This window comes from Eleutherodactylus coqui, chromosome 6 (assembly GCF_035609145.1).
Source record: "Eleutherodactylus coqui strain aEleCoq1 chromosome 6, aEleCoq1.hap1, whole genome shotgun sequence".
NCBI classification, from domain to species: domain Eukaryota; kingdom Metazoa; phylum Chordata; class Amphibia; order Anura; family Eleutherodactylidae; genus Eleutherodactylus; species Eleutherodactylus coqui.
This window is the reverse complement of record NC_089842.1, coordinates 33,093,501-33,111,067: the sequence shown is the minus strand read 5'-3', so window position 1 is coordinate 33,111,067 and position 17,567 is coordinate 33,093,501. Positions and strand designations below refer to the sequence as shown.

The 17,567-nt window shown below is 46.4% G+C and overlaps 2 protein-coding genes across 2 annotated transcripts in view; both read right to left on the bottom strand.

Annotated features, from left to right (window-relative positions):
- LOC136632018 (NACHT, LRR and PYD domains-containing protein 3-like) overlaps positions 1-17,567 on the bottom strand; it is a 1,080,175-nt gene that overhangs the window by 634,690 nt on the left and 427,918 nt on the right. The gene's annotated exons all lie outside the window — the stretch shown is intronic.
- LOC136632016 (NACHT, LRR and PYD domains-containing protein 12-like) overlaps positions 1-17,567 on the bottom strand; it is a 238,338-nt gene that overhangs the window by 152,272 nt on the left and 68,499 nt on the right. The window lies entirely within an intron of this gene.

The window sequence follows — 17,567 nt, the reverse complement described above, 5'->3', positions numbered from 1 at the left end:
ATAAATCTAGCATACCACACCATGCGGCCCGCATACAGATTTCTGTGGTTGAAAATAAAAAAAATGTTCCCACCAGCTCATCATGAGATTTGCTATGGATGGTGAAAATTTGGATCCCATAGGGGCTCCAGATATCTGTAAAAAAAAATTCATTATCAAAATACAAACAATTGTGTTTCAACAAAAATTCCGTAGCCAGAACAATAAATTCCTACAACTCATTGTTGTAATTACGAAAGGACTGTAAATGAAATTGAACAGCTTCCAATGCCGCATGGTGTGGTATGCTAGAATATAAGTCTTTAACATCGCATAAGACCCACTGATAATTACTTCTCCATTCAACGTGTTGCAATTGTTGCATTACATGTTTACTGTCTTTTAGGAAACCCGGGACTCTACAGACTAATGGTTGCAGGGATTGATCCACCCACGAACTAAGACGTTCACAGGGTGAATCGATCCCTGCAACTATGGGCAAAGAGGAGGTGGAAATAGCCCTTTATGAATCTTGGGAAGACCATGGAATACAGCCATAACCGGATGTTCTCCTTCTCGTCTATGATACCTAGTTGTGACCCCCTATGCAGCAATCTATTCAGTTCCGCAAGACAATTTTGTGTTGGATTATTTTTGATAACTCTATACACCTTGGTGTCATATAATATTTTTCTGATGAGTGTTGCATACAGATCACTGTCCATGAGGACTACATTACCACCTTTATCTGACATTCTTATTGTCACATTCTTATTTGACAGAGTTTTTAAGCCTCTCCTTTCTTTTTGGCTGAAATTATTTTTCTTAGTTGTTGTTTCATTGCTCTTCTTAATCTTCATTAATTCCTTTTCTATCACTTGAAATTCTTCCATGTGTTTATTTCTCGAAGTCAAAGGATAGAAATTTGGGTTTGGTATACGAAAATCAATTTTATTGACATTGCTGATTAAATTTTGATGCCATTTTCGTTTTCTAGGTCAGTTAGATCTTTCAAAGCCATTATTTCATTGAAGCATTTGTTGTTATATTCGTTGTTGTTAATTGGAAAGTCTTTGTTGTTAGATATATTCAGTTCTTGTTTTTCCTGTACATTATAAAAATGTTTATTTACTGTTAATGTCCTGATAAATTTATTCACATCCATTAATGTGTATATTGTAGTGAGGCGAATTATAGCATTGACTGCTTTCTTGTCAGTTCTTATGGAGAGAGACTGATAGAAAGATTTATTAAGGGTTAAAATTTCACAGTTTGTTTTTAATCAGTTAATTAAGGCTAAGGCTTTTTAAAGGTTTGTGAACAGAGTGCATGTAGAGGTGAACAAGGCCCTTGATAGAGTTGAAACCAGTCCTTCTTTATCTGTGAATACGCACATATTTTAAACAATAAAGCAGAAAGTTTGTCACACCAGTGCCTCCCTATGGAATTTAGATTTGAGAACCTTTATGTCTCCTAGACTCATTAATATCGACATTGAATAAATCTTCATTTCCTATATCCCGGGTATCCTGTTGGATTTCGGCTTCTATTTCATATGGGGGCTCGGCCGGGATCTGATGCAGATTGCATTTTTGCATTCATTCTTGTCTGTAGGTAAGGACAAAGAGGCTACGGCGACCTGACCATGGGGCCCCGCCCAGTAACTTTCTCTGGGTAAAATGAAACACTCTCCTAGCCTGCTGCGTCTATACTTTCAGACCAAGCAGTTGGAACCCTAAAGGGACAATGGAACTGAATGGTATACGGGGAAGTTTTGAAATCAGCTGAAAAGGTAAGACCCGGGTCCTGAGATATATTCTGAAGTTGTGAAGTAGTATGTTTTGTGATTGTGAGATGATATGCCGTCGAGTAGTGTTAGCGATTTAGTCTGAGACAATCGCAGGTAAACTGCCTATTCCGTAGAAATAGAAGAGGACCTTGATCACGTCCTTAGACAAGCCTCAGTAGCTCCATCGGATTTTGGGAGTGAAGACGCTTTGTCGTTAAACGTTTCAGGGTTAACAGTCCAGCGGAAATGAAAAAGAAAAATAAATTGTGTAAACCTCGGCAATTGTTTTCTGTGCATAGGGAAAACAGTACAGGCCAAGTATGGGCAGTGCAATCTCATAGTCACCGCATGAATGCTTTATTAAACTGTCTTGTAAAGTTAGTAATGTGAAATTGGACAACAAAAGGTTTAAATATTTGTGTATTAAGATATGCAAAGGAATGTTGCATAAAGATGATTAAGAATAGTGCAAAAGCTGCACCCAAAACATGGCATCTCCTTCTTATGGTAGCCTCTATGGCCTGAGGTAGAACAAAAGAGGGGGGAGTGGTTAGCTTGTGGGCTGGGACTTGTAGTTCTATGAATAAATGCCACAAGTGTGAGATCATTGAGCTCGGTATATAGGTGCCTCTAACAAAAGGCAGCTTATAACCTGACACCTTGGTATGTGATCTAGTCAGGTTTGGTACCGTGTTAGCTAGTAGAGAAAACAGTGATAAATTCTGGAGTTTATCGTAGTACGGTTCGTAGATATTTGCTAACGAACCTTGCTAGTCTGAAGTAAATAAGCTTGGTAGATGGGACCTACCAAGGATTTGAATACTATCTTAAGTGTCACCTTTGAAATGTATGTTGCAGAATTTCAGTAAATGGTATCATACAGTTTGTGATGGAAAACTGTTTAGACAAGATGGCGATTTTTAGAAGTGCTTTGTGTGAAAGACAAAGAAGGTCAGCTCTTCTTCACCATCTAAGGGCTCCACCCTGGATGTGTCATGGAGGGTGTTTCCTCCCTATTGCCTATTGCATAGATGGCCGTGTTGTTAATGTGGCCAGTAGAAGTCTGCATACCTTAATACGTATTTAGTGTGCAGAACCACCCCTTATCATCGCCCAGTCAGGCACACCCCCGGTGGCCATTTCAGTGCCAGCCATGACCCAGCAGCTATTTTAGAATCTGCTGTAAAAATAACTTAGACAGCCGCCCAAGTGCCATCTTAACTCCACAACAGGCACAGGCTGGCTTCTCACCTCTCATCAATGTACCTTTTACCTGGCATCCCAATGCTTGCATAGGTAGTTCAAGGACTGGTGCGTTCTCCGAATTGCATAGGAATATTCAAACCCCCCTGGTTATCTGCCTGCAGCCTGTATTAGCACCCACCTTATGCTGTTCTGCCCGATATTGTGTTAAAATTGCCTGCACATATAGTTGTTCAATGGGGAGGAAAAAGGGAATTTTATCCTCTCATTCATACAGTTTGTGCCTACCTATGCAAGTTCATGCACAATCTGAGAGAAAAAAATAAATAAATAAACTTTCAGAGAGAGAAAAAGGATTATTACGTGATAATTTGATAGTCTCTTTAGACAGTGCAAAAGTATTATTGTGTACAGGGATAGATAAATGGTTAATGCTTGATTCTCGCACACCTCTGATAAAGCTGCAGTTTCCCTTTCCCCCGTTATTTCCCTCCCCGTCTTTCAGTTAGACAGTCCAGTGGCAAAAAGGGAGGGGGAAATGTGTGTTGAACTTCTAATGTAAGAATTCCCGCAGCGGTACACTGCTTTGTTTATTGGAATAGAAACTTGTAATGAAATAAATTACTATTTTTATTGTAAGTTTATGCAAATAGGAATGTTAATTAAAAATCTGGAGAAAGGGGATTGTGAAGTTTTGGTGAGTTTTCTGACAGAATATAATCCAATATGATATAGCAAATGCATAGTATTCTGATGTTGACCTGAACTGGGATGCTAATTAGAAGAAAGTTACAGCACACAATGGCTGGAGGACAAAAGACTGTTAAACAATGAAAAAGATGGTGGATGGGTTGCAGAAATCCAATCGAGACAGCCCCACCACCGAACAACACCCAGAACAGCCCACCTCCTTCATACGTACAGAAGGGTGGGTCCCAACACCGCCCCCTTGCTGGAGACCAACGCAGAATGTGCAGGAAGCATGGTCACTGGAGTAGAGACTGCCCCCTCACTTCCTTTGCTCATACAGGAAGAGAAGGAGGAAGGGGCAAGGTCCAAAATGGCCACTACCAGAGACAGGCACATGGCAGAGCCATTCAGGCCCGCCCACAACCTCCATCTTGTTTTGCTCCTATTGTTCTGCTGTATGAAGATAATGCTGAATGAGGATGACCAGGTTCCTACCTGCTGGGCCCCCAGGAACTAATAGTCAGAATAAATGTATAGGGTCATTTTGTGAACTTTATAGTTGATACCGGAGCTGAACATTCAGTTATAACCTAACAACTAGCACCTCTTTAACACAGAATAGCCCAGATTGTGGGAGCTACTGGACAAGGCAGGAAGTATCCCTTTATTGTACCACAGCAATGCACTTTGGGAGACAAAGAAGTCCCTCATTAATTCCTGTATCCACCGGACTGTCTAATACCAAAATTGGGACAGGATACGATGAGAAAACTATAGGCCCAAGTGTCCTTTGAACCAGAAGGACATGCCTTTACAACTTGAGAGAGATGTTTCAACTCCTGCCCACATCCTAACTCTCACAGTGCCTCAGGAAGAGGAATGGAAATTGTTTGCTGTCATTCATGAGCCAGATCACTCAAGAACCACATTGAACCTAGTAATGAAGCTGCTAGGAGTATGGGCTGAAGACAATCCACCAGGACTAGCTCAGAATTGTATGACAGCTTGTGGCTGCTGCTTCTACAGTGATCTCTGTTGCTACTGATTTGCAGTCTGCTGTAACTATTTGCAACTTGTGTACCTTCCAGGTTCTCTGCTACCCAGTCTTACCCTCAACCTCTGTTCCTGCTTGGTATGACCTGTTCTGGTGTTAGGGTCATGACAGGGTGAGTCAGCGCCCATCTTCCAGCTCAGGGCCTTTCTTGTCAGGACGATGACCCTGCTTTCTGTTAGGCAGGGATTTCATATTCCTCACCAATGCATGGCTAGCTCAGTCCTAGTTTCCACCTTGTACCAAGCCACACTCTGATGAGTGAGTATCCAGTCTCTGGGTCAGCTGTCAGTGTCACCGAGTGGTTTTCCTGCCCAGAAGGATGGCACTTTGGTTCTACACTCGAATAAGTAACAAGAATATACCTCCAGTCGCAGTGCAGCTGAAGCCAGGGGCACAACCAGTATCCATCAAGCAACACCACCTACCATCTGCTGCCTGCCATGGCAGCACACTGCATCTGGAAAAGTTTATGAAGTACGGTATCCTGAGGAGATGCCAATACCCAGGAACACCCAGCTCTGGCCTGTAAAGAAACCTAGAATAACAGAGTATCACCCAGTCCTGGATCTCAAAGCAGTGAATGAAGCTGTGGTTATTTTGCACCAGACAATGCCCAACCCGTACACTTTGCTTGGATTAATACCTGGGGAAGCAACTCGCTTTACTGTGCTGAATTTGAAAGATGCTTTCTGCACCATCAGACTGATAGAGGACAGTCAGCTTATCTTTGCCTTCCAATGGGAAGACCCAAGAACTGTAGAAACGTGTTGCTTGCCCTGAGGGCTCAAGAACTCACCTGCACTCTTCAGAGAATCTCTTACTACTGACCAAAGGAAACTCTCTCTCCCTTCCCAGCCAGGCACTGTATTACTACACTATATGGATGACCTCCTCATAACCGGATCTACCTCTGAACGAAGTCTGTAGAACACTGAGACAGTGTTTTGTCATCTCTATGAAGCTGGATACAAAGTCTCAAGAAAAGAAGCCACAGATCTGGGAAGCAACTGTCAAATACCTGGGATTTCATATCTCACAAGAAAAAGGTACAACTGGAAATTGAAAGGAAGTAGGTCGTCTACAATATCTTTGTACCAACAACCAGAAGAAAAAGTCAGAGAATTCCTTGGAGCTGCCCGATTCTACAGAATATGGATACCCGGTTTTGCTAAAATGGCCAAACCCCTCTATGAAGTCACAAAGGGAGGTGAAGATGCCCTCTACAGCTGGAATCAGGAACATACAAGGGCCTATGACAACATCAGGCAAGCTCTTCTAAAAGCACCCACACAGGCCTTGCCTAATCTGGAGAAACCACTTATTCTGTATGTTCATAAGAAGAAGAGACTGGTGATCGGCATTCTCACCCAGATGATGGGATCATGGCATCAACCTGTTTCCCATCTTTCCAAACAACTTGATAATGCAGCCATGGGATGAGAAGATTGGCAGCAACAGTGGCCTTGGTTACGGAAGCTGACAAGCTAGCCCTGGGTCAAGATCTTACAGTACGAGTGCCATCTTCTGTCCTAACTTTGTTGGATGCCACAGATCACCACTAGCAGACAAATGCTTGCATGACCAAGTTCCAAGGCCTCCTATGTGAAAACCCAAGACTGACATTGGAAGTGTGTACTACTCTAAATCCAGCAACTCTGTTGCCCACCAGCACTGGAACCTCTGACTAGAACTTCTGTGAGATGATGGATGAAGTCTTTAGCAGCTATAAAAGAAGTTAGAATGGGTACACGCATCACAAGAACATTAGTGTACCATACTTACTACATGGGTAAGGGGAGACAATTAGGGGGTTACAGATACAATAAGACCACCTACTACAAGTGTGAACAAGGTTTGCAGATCATATGCTATAATCCAGTATACTCTCCCTCTGAAACTTGGATAGACACTGATGTAGCATGGGATACACAGGCTATACTAAAGTCTATGGGGGTTTAAACCCCTAAATAAGGATGATAAGCTATAAGTGCATAATAGCTATCAAAGGGGGGAATGTGGTACGAGGACTTATAAGCTATTGTTTCTCTGTTACCAGCCTTCAGGCTGAAGCATATTAAACATATATTGTTCTGTTACACATAAGTATAAATGTAATTATAAGTATCTAGCAAAGGAAATATAGCTACTGTATACTAACTTCACAATCTTTCAGTTCCCTAACTATGAACATGGGAATGCAGTCTCCTTTTCTCAAGAATGTGAACTTTTGCTGTGTGACATAAGTGGTCATCAAGACAATGGGGCACTGTTGTAACAGGAGCTTGTCCAGGTGCTGATTCTGTATCCCTCCCCCGGTATGTACATATCTAAAGTGTAAACTGAATGTTGGGATGCAGCGATGATCCCCCTGCTGCCCCCCTTAGCTCTGCCTACCACTACTTTCTGTACATGTAACTAGTATAAGAGATAAGATGAACCAATAAGCATTAGCTTCTAATAAGACTGCCTACCTGGTATTTAAAAATCTGTTGTCATGTCAGTCTGGATTTGAGAACCTTTATGTCTCCTAGACTCATTAATGTTGACATCGAAAAAATCTTCATTTCCTATGTCCCGGGTATCGTGTTGTATTTCGGCTTCTATTTTAATACGAGTATACAGGTGGGCAGAAGAACGGTGGGACATCTATGTATGAAGTGCTGCTGACCCTGCTGCAAGCAGTACAGTCTGTGCTATTGGGTACCGGCTGTTAATATATGCCTACACAGAGGTACAAAGTGTGCAACTGGGGAGCAGACTGAGCTGCTGCACTAATATACAGGGGGGCGGAAGAACAGTGGGACATTTATGTATGAAGCACTGCTGACCCTCCTGCAAGTAGTACACTCTGTGCCGCTGGGTGCAGGTGTGGTGCCCCAGTGGCCATCCAGACACAAGGCCAATGCTGAGGCAGGGTATAGTTGGCACTTGTCACGGTGCCTCTTATCACAATTCACCATTAATAGTGATCAGAACAAAATTAATTTCTTGGATCTCCTATTAGAGGTTAGTTGTTCTAGGGATAGTATCAATGCCTCAGTATACCGCAAACCTACCAGTGGAAACACAATACTTAAGGCTACTAGTTGTCAGCCTGATTAAAAGTTTTGTCTGATTAAAATATTCTGATCAATACTATGTACCCTGGAGCATAGTTCTATACCCTGTGGAGGACACTCTGAGGAGGGGGCATTTGTGCATCATACCCCCCTCCTTCCAAGTAAGTGTTATACCAAACCATTTCTTACATGTGAAGCTGTCCTCAGTTCACTCCTATTTGAGCGTGGATTTTTTTCTGACGTTCCATTTTTAGTTGTCACTAGAGATGAGCGAACGTACTCGTCCGAGCTTGATGCTCGTTCGAGTATTAGCGTGTTCGAGATGCTCGTTATTCGAAACGAGCACCACGCGATGTTCGAGTTACTTTCACTTTCATCTCTGAGACGTTACCGCGCTTTTCTGGCCAATAGAAAGACAGGGAAGGCATTACAACTGCGACGTTCAAGCCCTATACCACCCCCCTGCTGTGAGTGGCTGGGGAGATCAGGTGTCACCCGAGTATATAAATCGGCCCCTCCCGCGGCTCGCCACAGATGCGTTCTGACAGCGATCAGGGAAAGTGCTGTCTTGCTGGAGTTGCTGTAGGGAGAGTGTTAGTCATATTTTAGGCTTCAAGAACCCCAACGGTCCTTCTTAGGGCCACATCTAACCGTGTGCAGTAGTGTGGAGGCTGCTTTTTGCAGTGTTGCACTTTTTTTTTTTTTTGTATATGGGCCATGCAGAGCATTGCGCCCTGCAGTAATTATACATAGTCCAGGGCCAGTAGTGGTGGTGAGGCAGGGACAGAAGACATATTTCTTGAATATAGGCAGTGGGCCTTTCCAAAAACATTTGGGAAAAAAATTCTATTAGGGCTGCCTGTGACCATCCTCAGTGTACTGGGTCTCTGCTGAGGGTAGTTGTCCAAATTCATACGCAGCCAGCTAAGTGTTACAGCAGGCTTGCGCAAAATTCTTTCCTGGCTCTGTGTTGGCTGTTACATCAGCGCTGTATTACAGTCCACAGTGCAACACTCTGCAGTTATTTTACATACTCCAGGGACAGTAGTGCTGCTGAGGCAGGGACAGAAGACATATTTCTTGAATATAGGCAGTGGGCCTTTCCACAAACTTTTGGGGAAAAAATTCTATTTGGGCTGCCTGTGACCGCCCTCAGTGTACTGCGTCTCTGCTGAGGGTAGTTGTCCAAATTCATACGCAGCCAGCTAAGTGTTACAGCAGGCTTGCGCAAAATTCTTTCCTGGCTCTGTGTTGGCTGTTACATCAGCGCTGTATTACAGTCCACAGTGCAACACTCTGCAGTTATTTTACATACTCCAGGGACAGTAGTGCTGCTGAGGCAGGGACAGAAGACATATTTCTTGAATATAGGCAGTGGGCCTTTCCAAAAACTTTTGGGAAAAAAATTCTATTAGGGCTGCCTGTGACCGTCCTCAGTGTACTGGGTCTCTGCTGAGGGTAGTTGTCCAAATTCATACGCAGCCAGCTAAGTGTTACAGCAGGCTTGCGCAAAATTCTTTCCTGGCTCTGTGTTGGCTGTTACATCAGCGCTGTATTACAGTCCACAGTGCAACACTCTGCAGTTATTTTACATACTCCAGGGACAGTAGTGCTGCTGAGGCAGGGACAGAAGACATATTTCTTGAATATAGGCAGTGGGCCTTTCCGCAAACTTTTGGGGAAAAAATTCTATTTGGGCTGCCTGTGACCGCCCTCAGTGTACTGGGTCTCTGCTGAGGGTAGTTGTCCAAATTCATACGCAGCCAGCTAAGTGTTACAGCAGGCTTGCGCAAAATTCTTTCCTGGCTCTGTGTTGGCTGTTACATCAGCGCTGTATTACAGTCCACAGTGCAACACTCTGCAGTTATTTTACATACTCCAGGGACAGTAGTGCTGCTGAGGCAGGGACAGAAGACAGGTTTCTTGAATATAGGCAGTGGGCTTTTCCAAAAACTTTTGGGAAAAAAATTCTATTAGGGCTGCCTGTGACCGTCCTCAGTGTACTGGGTCTCTGCTGAGGGTAGTTGTCCAAATTCATACGCAGCCAGCTAAGTGTTACAGCAGGCTTGCGCAAAATTCTTTCCTGGTTCTGCTGTGCGTTCCGTAAGCGAAGTCAGCCTCCAACCACAGGCCAATAAGCGGCACATTTAATTACAGCGTTCTGTTTCTGCACTACTGCTAATACACCATGCTGAGGGGTAGGGGTAGGCCTAGAGGACGTGGACGCGGGCGAGGACGTGGAGGCCCAAGTCAGGGTGTGGGCACAGGCCGAGCTCCTGATCCAGGTGTATCGCAGCCGACTGCTGCAGGATTAGGAGAGAGGCACGCTTCTGGCGTCCCCACATTCATCTCACAATTAATGGGTCCACGCGGTAGACCTTTATTAGAAAATGAGCAGTGTGAGCAGGTCCTGTCGTGGATGGCACAAAGTGCATCCAGCAATCTATCGACCACCCAGAGCTCTGCGTCGTCCACTGCTGCAACTCTGAATCCTCTCGCTGCTGCTCCTCCTTCCTCCCAGCCTCCTCACTCCATGAAAATGACACATTCTGAGGAGCAGGCAGACTCCCAGGAACTGTTCTCGGGCCCCTGCCCAGAATGGGCAGCAATGGTTCCAAATCCTCTCCCACTGGAGGAGTTTGTCGCGACCGATGCCCAACCTTTTGAAAGTTCCCGGGGTCCGGGGGATGAGGCTGGGGACTTCCGTCAACTGTCTCAAGACCTTTCAGTGGGTGAGGAGGACGATGACGATGAGACACAGTTGTCTATCAGTGAGGTAGAAGTAAGGGCAGTAAGTCCAAGGGAGGAGCGCACAGAGGATTCGGAGGAAGAGCAGCAGGACGATGAGGTGACTGACCCCACCTGGTTTGCTACGCCTACTGAGGACAGGTCTTCAGAGGGGGAGGCAAGGGCAGCAGCAGGGCAGGTTGGAAGAGGCAGTGCGGTGGCCAGGGGTAGAGGCAGGGCCAGACCGAATAATCCACCAACTGTTTCCCAAAGCGCCCCCTCGCGCCATGCCACCCTGCAGAGGCCGAGGTGCTCAAAGGTCTGGCAGTTTTTCACTGAGAGTGCAGACGACCGACGAACAGTGGTGTGCAACCTGTGTCGCGCCAAGATCAGCCGGGGAGCCACTACCACCAGCCTCACCACCACCAGCATGCGCAGACATATGATGGCCAAGCACCCCACAAGGTGGGACGAAGGCCGTTCACCGCCTCCGGTTTGCACCGCTGCCTCTCCCCCTGTGCCCCAACCTGTCACTGAGATCCAACCCCCCTCTCAGGACACAGGTACTACCATCTCCTGGCCTGCACCCACACCCTCACCTCCGCTGTCCTCGGCCCCATCCACCAATGTCTCTCAGCGCACCGTCCAGCCGTCGCTAGCGCAAGTGTTGGAGCGCAAGCGCAAGTACGCCGCCACGCACCCGCACGCTCAAACGTTAAACGTGCACATAGCCAAATTGATAAGCCTGGAGATGCTGCCGTATAGGCTTGTGGAAACGGAGGCTTTCAAAAGTATGATGGCGGCGGCGGCCCAGCGCTACTCAGTTCCCAGTCGCCACTACTTTTCCCGATGTGCCGTCCCAGCCCTGCACGACCACGTCTCCTGCAACATTGTACGCGCCCTCACCAACGCGTTTACTGCCAAGGTCCACTTAACAACGGACACGTGGACAAACACAGGCGGGCAGGGTCACTATATCTCCCTGACGGCACATTGGGTGAATTTAGTGGAGGCTGGGACAGAGTCAGAGCCTGGGACCGCTCACGTCCTACCCACCTCCAGAATTGTGGGCCCCAGCTCAGTGGTGGTATCTGCGGCGGTGTATGCTTCCTCCACTAAACCACCCTCCTCCTCCTCCTCCGCAACCTCTGTCTCGCAATCAAGATGTGTCAGCAGCAGCACGTCGGCAGCAGTTGGTGTCGCGCGGCGTGGCAGCACAGCGGTGGGCAAGCGTCAGCAGGCCGTGCTGAAACTACTCAGCTTAGGAGAGAAGAGGCACACGGCTCACGAACTGCTGCAGGGTCTGACAGAGCAGACCGACCGCTGGCTTGCGCCGCTGAGCCTCCAACCGGGCATGGTCGTGTGTGACAACGGCCGTAACCTGGTGGCGGCTCTGCAGCTCGGCAGCCTCACGCACGTGCCATGCCTGGCCCACGTCTTTAATTTGGTGGTTCAGCGCTTTCTGAAAAGCTACCCACGCTTGTCAGACCTGCTCGGAAAGGTGCGCCGGCTCTGTGCACATTTCCGCAAGTCCCACACGGACGCTGCCACCCTGCGCACCTGCAACATCGGTTTCATCTGCCAGTGCACCGACTGCTGTGCGACGTGCCCACACGGTGGAACTCTACGCTCCACATGTTGGCCAGGCTCTATGAGCAGCGTAGAGCTATAGTGGAATACCAACTCCAACATGGGCGGCGCAGTGGGAGTCAGCCTCCTCAATTCTTTACAGAAGAGTGGGCCTGGTTGGCCGACATCTGCCAGGTCCTTGGAAACTTTGAGCAGTCCACCCAGATGGAGAGCGGCAATGCTGCAATCATTAGCGTCACCATTCCTCTGCTATGCCTCTTGAGAAGTTCCCTTCAAAGCATAAAGCCAGACGCTTTGCGCTCGGAAACAGAGCCGGGGGAAGACAGTATGTCGCTGGATAGTCAGAGCACCCTCCTGTCTATATCTCAGCGCGTTGAGGAGGAGGAGGGGGAGCATGAGGAGGATGAGGAGGAGGGGGAAGAGACAGCTTGGCCCACAGCTGAGGGTACCCATGCTGCTTGCCTGTCATCCTTTCAGCGTGTATGGCCGGAGAAGGAGGAGGAGGAGGAGGAGGATCCTGAAAAAGATCTTCCTAGTGAGGACAGCCATGTGTTGCGTACAGGTACTCTGGCACACATGGCGGACTTCATGTTAGGATGCCTTTCTCGTGACCCTCGCGTTACACGCATTCTGGCCACTACGGATTACTGGGTGTACACATTGCTCGACCCAGCATAAGGAGAACTTTTCCACTCTGATACCCGAAGAGGAAAGGGGTTCGAGAGTGATGCTATAACACAGGACCCTGGCGGACAAGTTGATGGTAAAATTCCCATCCGACAGCGCTAGTGGCAGAAGGCGCAGTTCCGAGGGCCAGTTAGCAGGGGAGGCGCGGAGATCAGGCAGCATGTACAGCACAGGCAGGGGAACACTCTCTAAGGCCTTTGCCAGCTTTCTGGCTCCCCAGCAAGACTGTGTCACCGCTCCCCAGTCAAGGCTGAGTCGGCGGGAGCACTGTAAAAGGATGGTGAGGGAGTACGTAGCCGATCGCACGACCGTCCTCGGTGACGCCTATGCCCCCTACAACTACTGGGTGTCGAAGCTGGACACGTGGCCTGAACTCGCGCTGTATGCCCTGGAGGTGCTTGCTTGTCCTGCGTCTAGCGTCTTGTCAGAGAGGGTGTTTAGTGCGGCTGGGGGAATCATCACAGATAAGCGTACCCACCTGTCAACCGACAGTGCCGACAGGCTTACACTCATCAAGATGAACAAAGCCTGGATTTCCCCAGACTTCTCTTCTCCACCAGCAGACAGCAGCGATACCTAAGCAATACGTAGGCTGCACCCGCGGATGGAAGCATCGTTCTCTATCACCATCAAAAACGGGGACATTTCTGCTTCATCAATCTGTGTCTAATATTCCTCCTCCTCCTCCTGCTCCTCCTCCTGAAACCTCACGTTATCACGCCGAACGGGCAATTTTTCTTAGGGCCACAAGGCTCAGTCATATAATTTTTGTAAACAATTTTTATTTAAACTGGGCTGCCTCCAGGCCTAGTTAACAATTAAGCCACATTAACCAAAGCGATTAATGGGTTTCACCTGCCCTCTTGGTTGGGCATGGGCAATTTTTGTGAGGTACATTAGTACTGTTGGTACACCAATTTTTTTGGGCCCTCGCCTACAGTGAAATCCAATTAATTTTTTGCCCACCTGCATTACAGCTGACGTTACCTCAGCTGTGATGGGCACTGCAATGGGATATATTTATGTACTGCCAGTGGGTTCCAGGGAGCCACCCATGCTGTCGATCCACACGGAGTTGTAACTACATGTGTCCACTTCTAAAGAAGCCCAGTCAGACTGGGGCATGCAGTGTGGGCCGAAGCCCACCTGCATTAAACATCACATTACCTCAGCTGTGATGGGCAATGCAATGGGATATATTTATGTACCACCGGTGGCTTCCTGGCACCCACCCATGCTGTGGGTCCACACGGAGTTGTAACTACATCTGTCCACTTCTAAAGAACCCCAGTCTGACTGGGGGATGCAGTGTGGGCCGAAGCCCACCTGCATTAAACATCACATTACCTCAGCTGTGATGGGCAATGCAATTGGATATATTTATGTACCGCCGGTGGCTTCCTGGCACCCACCCATGCTGTCGGTCCACAGGGACTTCACAACAGGGAGTTGTACCTGCCTGTGTCTATGAATTAAAAAGCCCGGTCAGGTTGGGGCATGCAGTGTGGGCCGAAGCCCACCTGCATTTAATCTGACGTTAGCTCTGCTGTCCAGGGCACTGCAATGGGATACATTTATGTACAACGGGTGGGTTCCAGGGAGCCACCCATGCTGTGGGTGCACACGGAATTCCCATTGCGGAGTTGTACCTGCCTGTGACTATTTATAAAAAAACGCGGTCTGACTGGGGCATGCAGACACCTTGACAGAATGAATAGTGTGTGGCACATAGGTTCCCCATTGCTATGCCCACGTGTGCAGCTCCTGATGGCGGTGGCACAGGATTCTATCTTTCATTGCTTCTGTACAGCATTGTGGGCTATCGTCCTGCCCCTTTTAAAGAGGGTCGCTGCCTAGCCGTGCCAACCCTCTGCAGTGTGTGCCTGCGGTTCCTCCTCATGGCAGACGCACTTATAAATAGACATGAGTGTGGCATGGCATGAGGGCAGCTGAAGGCTGCGCAGGGACACTTTGGTGTGTGCTGTGGACACTGGGTCGTGCGGGGGGGGGGGGGGGGGTTGGGCAGCATGTAACCCAGGAGAAGTGGCAGCGGAGTGTCATGCAGGCAATTATTGTGCTTTGTGGGACCTGGGAACTTGAGATGCAGCCCAACATGTAGCCCCTCGCCTGCCCTATCCGTTGCTGTGTCGTTCCCATCACTTTCTTGAATTGCCCAGATTTTCACAAATGGAAACCTTAGCGAGCATCGGCGATATACAAAAATGCTCGGGTCGCCCATTGACTTCAATGGGGTTCGTTATTCGAAACGAACCCTCGAGCATCGCGAAAATTTCGACCCGAGTAACGAGCACCCGAGCATTTTGGTGCTCGCTCATCTCTAGTTGTCACCCTCGACACACAATCAATGCCATACCACTCACGGAATTTATTAGGGAAAAACGCATATGCACTAATACATCAAGCTATAATATGTCAGAAAATCAAATCTGTACCCGCTTGGCGAGCAGAAGTTATAACCCACAAATTTTGAGGAATGCTAGACAAGGTTAATAAAATGGATAGAAAGACCTTACTGTACAAGGATAAAGATTTATCTGATGGTATATCCAACAAAATTGTCTTCACTACACCATACAGGAGGGAATTCCCACAGATAAGAAAATTATTCTTCTCCTACCTTCCAATTTTAAAACAGAATGATGATTTAAAATCTATCTTGGATAAAGGCGTGCTATGCACCTCTCGCAGAAACCGTACTATTGGAGACAGAGTATCTAAGAATTTTATATGTCAGAAACCCCAAAATAATTGGATTAATATTAATGGATTCTTTAAATGTGCTGACCCACGTTGTGGTTGTTGTCAGTACACCCTTAATAAATCTAGGGAATTTAATAACCCAGAGAACAACAAAAAATACAAAATCAATAGTTTTATTAACTGCAAAACTAGTGGAATAATCTATATAATAGTATGCACCCTATGCAATCTGCTTTATGTAGGATGTACCTCCAGAAGACTACATATCAGAATAGCAGAACACCTGAGGGACATCCCAAAAAATTTATTAGGAAAATCAGGGGTTGCAAATCATTTTATCCTAAAACATGGTGGTGAGACAAAAAATTTCTCATCTTTGGGTATAGACAGAGTTTGGAAAAATAGGAAACAAAAAGTAGAAATGAAGGATATTCTCAGTAGGGAAGCGTATTGGATCTTGGAACTAAATACTAGATTTCCGTTTGGTATGAATTATAGAACGGATTTATTCTGTGTTTATTAAAAAACAAAAAGGTTATTATTATTTTTTTTTCTCTTTCCTGACTTCTGCTCTGTAAATTTTTGGTGAACTCATATATCCTGCAATTGTTTTACTACTATGCAGAGATAATTTATGTAATTATATATCTATGAGATCTGGGAGTATGCATTCAGAAGAAAGGAGAAAAAATTAAATTTTTTATTTTATTTTATTTTATTGTTTCTTTGCTCTTTTCTTCTTGACTTCTGCTCTGTAGATTTTGGTGAACTTATATACCCTGCAATCGTTTTATTACTATGCAGAGATAGCTTATGTAACTATATATCTAGGAGATCTAAGAGCATGTATTCCCTTTTTTTTTTTTCTTGGACTTTTTTCCTTTTCCCTTTAAAATTTTCACTTAATTATCATTGTATAGATGTATTCAAATACTACTTTCCAGATATCCACATACATACTTATTCCTCTGTCTGTCTGTTTTAAACTCTTTTGCAACAAATCTCTGCATGCTAGTTACAACATGTGGTGCAATTAACTCCTGAACACACCCTCCACACCATTCCTCAGCCATCTCTCCTCCTGATAAGCTAGCACACACAGGTATTGCTTCTTTGATTTTAATTTGTACTTTGTCTATAAATGTCTTGTGTATTCCATACTTCATAGCTGTTGACAAAGGCTACTATAGCCGAAACGCGTTCAGCGCGAACCTGTGAGCTGTATGCTTTTTTTATTCAATAAAGAATGAACATTTTTTTAACGGTAGCAGCTCCTCTCCACTTCTATTTTTGTTTACATGGAATTTAGCCGTTTGCCGTCGGCTGCTTGAGGACGGAGCTCCTGTTGAATTTCAGATCTCCCTGCAACACTGAAAGATACTGCTGGTGAGGTGAGCCCATATTTCTTTTTTGCCTCTTACCAGACTCTTCCCTGGAAGGATTCAAAGTACCTCAGCCCAAGTACCACTAGGCCTCTTCCAGACGACCCTGAGACAGGGACTGCCTGTACAAGTGTAGTGGACTGGAAATTTGCCATGTGTAACGCTACTATTTCATACACACCGGTATGACCCTCGGCGGAGAAATGAAGGAAGTGCACACACACACAATTAACTTTAGTATCTCAGTCCCTGGGAACAGTCAGGGGCTGGAAAAACTTTAGTTGTAACTTAACAGAGTACAGCTTAATACACACCAGTGCAGGCAGGACAGTAGAACTGAGGTAAGGGAGGAGATTCAGGATGATACCGGCCCTACAGTCCACGTTATCTGTCAGGTACCACTCCATAGTCACTCACTTGATTCAGACTTAGATCTCTGCACAGCGGACTCCTCACCTCTCTCTCCATATGGGCTGCCAACACCTGCCTAAACAGAGGCGCAGAGCGGGCAGTCAGGGATCAGACTGAGCTGCTGCACTAATATACAGGTGAGCAGAAGAACAGTGGGACATCTATGTATGAAGCTCTTGCGACCCTCCTGCATTAGTATACTCTGTGCCCCTGGGTATGGCTGCCAACCTGGGGGAGGGGGGGTGTAGCCAAGTGCCGGTTTGCTCCACCTCCTC